We start from the raw sequence: 8,803 nt of genomic DNA, 5'->3' as shown, positions 1-8,803 counted from the left end.
TTCTTATACTGAAAATTATGTTTATTTGCTAATTATCATTTGAATTTAGTTCTAAATGGCTAACATGATACAACTGTGGTCATAATTATATCAACATCTGAAAAAGTGTGATTTATGTTCAAAGTGACAGGTATACAGCATGTGGCAGTTAAAAGTAAAATTCTAAAACACTCATGCATGCCTATTGTTTGAAATAGTCACATGTGAGTTTTTAGACAACAGAAGCTAGGGTTAACCCTGATGTGTGGCAAGATTGTATACAAAACACTATTTCATTATTGGTTGACTAACAATGACTGGATATGTTAAAAGTGATGTATAATGTTTGCAGCTACAGTTGTGTTGCACAGTTTGGAATGTATAACGTTTGCAACTGAGATCGTGTTGCTATGGTTTATTGTCATATTGTCATTTATATAAATGTAACAACCTATGTCATTCATGATAATTTAATAAAGATGTTTCTTATTTAAAAAACAGTACTGCATTATTAATCTTCATTATAAGAAAATGTATTTCATCTTGTTTTCTGCTCGACTCAGTGAGAGGGGGATCTAAAGCAAAATCAGAATGCAAATATTTCACAAGTAGAATGTGCTATGGTAAATACATTGTGACAGAAGTTAACACCTGACACCTGCAAAATGTTTCAGAATCTGTGCAAGAAGCAGAAACTGTTTTACTTTTTAAATGTATGTTTTCTCATAATCTTGCACTAGACTGCCTCAATAGCTCTGTAAGATGCATTCCAGAGCATATAATCATTATGTTCTACAAAATGAGCTACTTAATAAGGCTATTTCCATTTTTTTACAACAAAGTATATCAATTTACCCAGAAAGTATTTCTGTCCCCAAATGTCAATAAAGTACTTTTATCATAAAACGTACAACTCGGGTTGTGACCTGTATGAATCTTACAGTGTATTTGATCTGTGGCACCACAATATCTGGAGTGCTGATGCACTTATTGTACCAGAAAAGGTGTCATGTTATTACTGTAGTGGTACACAATAATAAACACTACCACCCTGGCAATATTTTATGTCCTCAAAAACTGCATGCAAATTTTTTAATGATACAGCAATACAAAATGTAGTAGTGAAGTACTCAATATATGTGAATGCTTTTGTGCGTTTGTGTATGCATGTATGTAGGGGGTACCAGTACTACTAATGTACTAACAAGTGTTACATGCCATACAACTTGTAGTTTGAACAAAAGTGACATAACGTTAATTTTATGTGTAGTACTTTGATAATCCATGTGCTGTTGTACTTACCTACAGATGTTTACCTTATATGTAGTACTACAACAGCCTATGTGCTGATGTACTCCTCAGTACCTACAGATGTTTACCTTACATGTAGCACTCTGACAGCCCATGTGCTGTTGTACTACTCAGTACCTACAGATGTTTACCTTATATGTAGTACTACAACAGCCCATGTGCTGATGTACTCCTCAGTACATACAGATGTTTACCTTACATGTAGCACTCTGACAGCCCATGTGCTGTTGTACTACTCAGTACGAACAGATGTTTACCTTACATGTAGCACTCTGACAGCCCATGTGCTGTTGTACTACTCAGTACGAACAGATGTTTACCTTACATGTAGTACTCTGACAGCCCATGTGCTGTTGTACTACTCAGTACCTACAGATGTTTACCTTACATGTAGTACTCTGACAGCCCATGTGCTGTTGTACTACTCAGTACCTACAGATGTTTACCTTACATGTAGTACTCTGACAGCCCATGTGCTGTTGCACTACTCAGTACCTACAGATGTTTACTTTACATGTAGCACTCTGACAGCCCATGTGCTGTTGCACTACTCAGTACCTACAGATGTTTACTTTACATGTAGCACTCTGACAGCCCATGTCCTGTTGCACTACTCAGTACCTACAGATGTTTACCTTACATGTAGTACTCTGAAAGCCCATGTGCTGTTGTACTACTCAGTACCTATAGATGTTTACATTACATGTAGTACTCTGACAGCCCGTGTGCTGTTGTACTACTCAGTACCTACAGATGGTTACCTTACATGTAGTACTCTGACAGCCCATGTGCTGTTGTACTACTCAGTACCTACAGATGGTTACCTTACATGTAGTACTCTGACAGCCCATGTGCTGTTGTACTACTCAGTACCTACAGATGTTTACCTTACATGTAGTACTCTGACAGCCCATGTGCTGTTGTACTACTCAGTACCTACAGATGTTTACTTTACATGTAGTACTCTGACAGCCCATGTGCTGTTGTACTACTCAGTACCTACAGATGTTTACCTTACATGTAGTACTCTGACAGCCCGTGTGCTGTTGTTGTACTACTCAGTACCTACAGATGTTTACCTTACATGTAGTACTCTGACAGCCCGTGTGCTGTTGTACTACTCAGTACCTACAGATGTTTACTTTACATGTAGTACTCTGACAGCCCATGTGCTGTTGTACTACTCAGTACCTACAGATGGTTACCTTACATGTAGTACTCTGACAGCCCATGTGCTGTTGTACTACTCAGTACCTACAGATGTTTACCTTACATGTAGTACTCTGACAGCCCATGTGCTGTTGTACTACTCAGTACCTACAGATGTTTACCTTACACGTAGTACTCTGACAGCCTGTGTGCTGTTGTACTACTCAGTACCTACAGATGTTTACTTTACATGTAGCACTCTGACAGCCCATGTGCTGTTGTACTACTCAGTACCTACAGATGTTTACCTTACATGTAGTACTCTGAAAGCCCATGTGCTGTTGTACTACTCAGTACCTACAGATGTTTACCTTACATGTAGTACTCTGAAAGCCCATGTGCTGTTGTACTACTCAGTACCTACAGATGTTTACCTTATATGTAGTACTACAACAGCCCATGTGCTGATGTACTCCTCAGTACATACAGATGTTTACCTTACATGTAGTACTCTGACAGCCCATGTGCTGTTGTACTACTCAGTACCTACAGATGGTTACCTTACATGTAGTACTCTGACAGCCCATGTGCTGTTGTACTACTCAGTACCTACAGATGTTTACTTTACATGTAGCACTCTGACAGCCCATGTCCTGTTGCACTACTCAGTACCTACAGATGTTTACTTTACATGTAGCACTCTGACAGCCCATGTCCTGTTGCACTACTCAGTACCTACAGAGAGTGCTGCACTGATAACTCTGTGGCTACAGCCTTATGATTGGCTGAAGTTCACAATGTGATCATCAGTTTATTAAATGGCAGTGCTTTGATGGTCCACAGGTGACATCTGAGGGACAAAAAAAAATCTGAAAAGTAAATGTTATCTGAAAGTAAACGTACATGCGCATTGTTTCTTTAAAATATCATGCCATGCCATCTTTTCCAAACTTTGCATCACACTCATGCAAAATTTCCATTCCCTTGAGTGGTGCTGTAGTTTTTCCCAGAACATTAACTTTTGAAGCACTGCAGCCTGAACATTAACTTTTGAAGCACTGCAGCCTATGATTAGGAATACAGGAAATCCACTGTATAATTCCCACATACTTTTAACAATGAAAAGTATCAGATCTCTTTGATATACTAACATTTTAAAAATATTGAAAGATTTATGGAAATATTTTCAGTTCATACAGATGTGAAACTAATCTGTTTGAAAAGCATCTGGTGCCATAGCTCTCTGTCAACTGTTCCTAATTTAGCAGAACATCCCTGATTCTGCCTCATATTTTTGCTGTACCCCTCATAAAATTTTTGATTTTCTGGTATATTACTGAGGATTGCATTCGATAAGTAATGCTAGACATTAGAGTTTTACAGATATTATTCTTCAGAAATGCATGCTAATGCAAAATCTGTTCTGCTAATTTTCTAAGTGTATTAGGGTAATTTGTTTGTGTCTTTCGGCTTTTCCCGGTTAGGGGTTGCCACAGCGGAACTCCAGTCCGCTAATGATTGGCAGTACAGTTTTATGTGCTGGCTTGCCGGGCCTAACGCACAACCTTCAATGAAGGAACGCCCATTCACGCAAGTCGCCACACAGAAGATGCTCTAACTGAGAATCAAACGGGCGACGTCTAACTGTGAGGTGACAACGCTACCGCAGCACCACCACCACAGTCAAGTGTATTAGGGTAATACTTAACAATTATCCTTGATTCCAGGCCACTGTCCCTCACTATTTTTGGCTTTGTCCATGATTCTTGAATGAAGAAGTTAAGAACCATGCCTGCCACTTGCCATCTAAGCTACTCAGCCTTATAGCATTTTCTGAATTATAATGGTCTCCAGCTGTTCAATACATTTATTAATGATTTCCTTTCAGGCTGCGGTGGTGCAGCAGTTAGCATTGTTGCCTCACAACAAGAGGTTCTCTGGTTTGATTCTTAGCTGGAGCTACTTCTTTGCAGAGTCCGCATGTCCTCCTTACAGTCGAGTGAGTTTTAAAGACATGCAGTAGGTGCGTGTGTGTGTATATGTGTGCTTTCTATGAAGGTTGGGCACTGGGCTGGCAACTCAACACCGTAAAAACACCACTGCCAATCAATCTGCTGACCGGGGATCTGCTGTGGTGACCCCTAACCAGGAAAACTGAAAGACATTGCTATTATTGATTTCCTTTCAGATAGTAAATATGGCAGTATCATATAATATATAGATGACTCGACACTTGTCTGCTCTGCCAAACCCTTACATTCATTTGAGCAGCAGTAATCTCTAACTTCTGTTGAATAATGAGTTACTGAATCTCAAGTATTTCTGGACCCCCAAAATCCAAGCTAATATTATTCACCCTTATGTAATACCATGGCAAGAAATCTGTTTTCAACATAACATCCTCTAACAGTACCAAAACTGAATTTGTCACCAGGCAAAGCTCCTTAGATTCATTATTGTTGAGAACATAAAACCTATCACATAAAAGAAGCAATTACAAAAATATCACCTCAGGCTAGACATACTCTACAAAATTAAGTATTTTATCAGCACAACCAGAAAAACATAGTATCCTCCTACCTTTTACCTACTGTTCTTTATGCTACACCTGTAACTTACAAAAACTCAGTTTAACTCACGTGAGCAATGCTACAACAAAGTTCACATCCAAACTACATTACAGATCTCATCACTAATTGGTAGTTAAACAACTTTGTTGGAGAGGAGTATCACACACTCTAACCTTGAAACAGCTAATCACTACACACAATCTTGTTTACAAACTAGAAAAATGCCCAAGCCTATGTAGTGTCATCCAACACTATTCATCTACCAGATCCCTTTGCTCTACTATTAATCTTTTACTGTACTTTACTAATTCAAATAATATTGCAGGTGACTCTCTGTACACTGCCTATGTTGCCAACATGTGGAACTCTATCCCACTAACACTCAGACAACTTAATAACATCCAGCTCTTCAAGATACAGTTGAAGCAACATCTGACAAACTCTTGGCACTGACTGTGCTCCACACCTGGTTAAACTCATTTTATACCCTCGCTGTAATAACGTTCTTTATAGCTGCCTAAAGCACCTTTCCTTTAGTCATGCTTGTGCTATGACCCATCAAGTCTCTCCCATCCTTCATTGTTACCCTTCCAATGCACTCCCTCCTATCTTTATAGTTTTCTCACATCATTTTTATCTCTCTGCTCACCTCCTTCTTTCTTCCAGTCTAAAATGCACCGATTCCTACCCTCTTACCACACTTACTGTTTTACTGTTTTTATATCTCCTCTTTTATTCTGCTTAACCTCAACCTTTCTTTCATCCTGACATCAGAGCCCCCAGCCCTTACTTTCTCTCTGCTATACCTCCTCTGATTTTGCATCTCCACAGTCTTTTTTTTCCTTCCTCACAACATATAAGGTCTACTTTCCTTTTATACTATTGTACATGTATAGGGCTTCCACATACCACATCTTCAACTTAATCAAATGTGTAACTCTGTAATTTATCTGCATAGACTATTTGTACATATACTTTCATGCTTTTTATTGTTCTCAAAATATCAGGTTGCTACATTTGTTTAGTAGATATGTAGTGCATTTGTTTTAAGATTCTGTTTGCTTTTACCATTGCATACATTTGTATATATACTCTGTATATTTTATAAGTTGCTACATGCAATATTCTAGAAATTTTCTCCCTGGGCCTTGGCTACAAGGATTTCATTCAAATTGGAGTATCCAGTCAAGAAATGTAAAATCAAATATATGTCACAATTTTTCAGAAATATTGCCTCTGGTATACAATAATTTCCAAATAAGAGTAAGTGGAAATTTTCAAACTAAAGGCATTGCTGAAAATGTTCTAAATGGTCTGTGAGATACACTTATGAAAAGTGAGTTATCAAATTTGTATTATCTACATTTCAAATATAAGATTGCTGTTATCTGTTACAGTGTTCACTACATTGCCACTGCTTTTCTTCCGATCACTGTAATGCAGTTATTGTAATGCGTATATTACATGTTCTGGCCAAATCTGATTTGCACAATTACAATATTCCTTACTTTTGCCACCTCAGTATCTTCTCAGCTATGGAACCCCTCATAGTGCCCAAGGGGGTAATGTTGTATTGTAATGTTACAGTTTTGCGGTAACATGCAGTGTGTGCTGGCAGCATGCAACTGTGGTAACTCTCAGTATTATGATTGTGGTAACACTCAGTATTATGATTGTGGTAACACTTAGTATTATGATTGTGTAAGCTCTTATTATACTTTTGCTGCTGTGACAATGGCTGTGTTGCTCTTTTACGTGTGACACAAAGGGGGCTGGTGTAGAGACAGTGCTGTAGTTTGGCAGTTATTAACTATTTTATGTGTACCACTACAGTGAGATACCCTGATTCTGCATGACTCTGGTCAGTATGCAATTTCTGAAGAAAGAAAGAAAAGGAAACACTGAAGTGTGAAATTATTTCTCAAAAAACATTGTTTTCAATGTGATAAGATTTCCAAAATCTTACGAAGCACAGATAACATCACTGCACAGACACTTGACCATTCCACTAACCACAACTCTTGGATGGTTTCTGTAATCTCTATCCCACAGCCCCCTGATGGTTTTTGTAATTTCTATCCCGCAACCCCCTAATACAAACTATTTTTGTAAATAACAAGCTACACTTCCCTACAGGCCTGGTTCTGTAGCACTGTAGTCATTAGCTCCTAAATCCTGCAGTCACACAAATACAACAGTGCATTACAGGTCTAGACTCCTTGGAAGAAAATCAACCGGGATTAAAATGTAAGTCAGATGAAAAACACAGGAAATAACAAAATGAGAAAAATCAGATGAAAAACACAGGAAATGACAAAATGAGAAAAATCATTTTACTGTGGGTGGGGCAAGCCTCCCACATTGTGTTCTCTGCATCCCCTACTTAATATAATCAACTCGGAAGTCACTGTGCTTCAAAAGAAAATTAAAACAAACTTTAATTAAAGTTTCAGTCTTGCTTCTTTTTTTGTATTTTGTGTTCTGAACCTGGACATGGTCCAAGTGGATTAGTGCTCTACCTCCATTAACAAATAAAAATCAATCAACAAATAAACAAACACTCATGTTTTTGGCTGACTTATACCTTTGCCCCATTTGCTTTGATTTAAGTGACCTACTCCTGTGTAGTAACATTACATTATGCACCAACTCAACCCCCTACAGTACCAGAGCTGTGATATAGTTTTTGTGCGCATTTGTCCCAATAACATATTCCCATATTGATAAAAAATAAATATCTACAGCTGGGAGAGCTGTTGCACGTATCTGCTTTACTTGTTGCTTGAATACAAAGGCTGAACACATACTCATTCAACATCTGTGCACCTTAGGTGTGTACCTTGCACTTTCTCTGCACTTACATGTCCATGAGTAAATACATAATGGAACAATGTATACATTCAATTCAACCTGGCAGCAGGCAAAATGGTTGGATTCATGTTTATTTATTTTATTTATTGATATTTGTTTACCAGTAACATCCGACTGGATAACTGTATCCATTTCAGTGGAGGCCTGTGGAAAAAAGCTGCACAAATCAAAGATCAGAAAATGCATATGCATGGGTGAAAATTGGCATCATATTACAATATACCATAAATACACAAATAAAGTAAACATTAATACACATATGACATGTATAATGATACACATATGCCATCACTAAAAGAAGATAAATACAATAACATAGTATTGGAACGTGTTGACATGTTATATGTGTGATAGTTTATTACTCACTTATAAAGCAAATGTCAGAGTGGAAAAATTCAAACAGTGGATAAGGAGGAGGAGAAGAAAAGAGGGAAGAGTGTAAATAAGCATTTGTTAGAGATAATAAGTGGGGTAGATATGGCAGGCAGGAGAAATAATGAGTAAAAGCAAGATTATGAGTAAAGGAAATAAATGTAAGAGAAATAAACAAGGAAGAGGAGAGACCAGATATACTTCTTGGATAAGTCACTTAGTGGTGTGGGGTTGTGTTTTCAGGAGGTTTCGCTGCATTGTTGTGATCAAGATAGTGGTTCAGGTTGCACACCTGGAAATTCTGTTGAGTTTAGTGCTGCGTAAACAGAAAATAGAGTTATTTGTCTAAGATTGTGAATGCTATCAGAAAAGAATACATCGATTGATCTAACATTGTATGTTATCACCAGAAAATGCAGAAATTTGTTTAAGACATTTTATGTTGTCAGTATGTTGACATCATTTCTGACTTAATTAGGTTAATATTAGTTTGATGATAATGCACACCCTTTCATTTGTTTATGTATAGATGTAAGAAAAAAAGGTCTTGG

The sequence above is a fragment of the Protopterus annectens genome, chromosome 13.part0 (genome assembly GCF_019279795.1).
Source record: "Protopterus annectens isolate FY-2018-M chromosome 13.part0, PAN1.0, whole genome shotgun sequence".
Taxonomy (NCBI): domain Eukaryota; kingdom Metazoa; phylum Chordata; order Ceratodontiformes; family Protopteridae; genus Protopterus; species Protopterus annectens.
Note: the sequence above shows the minus strand (reverse complement) of the source record.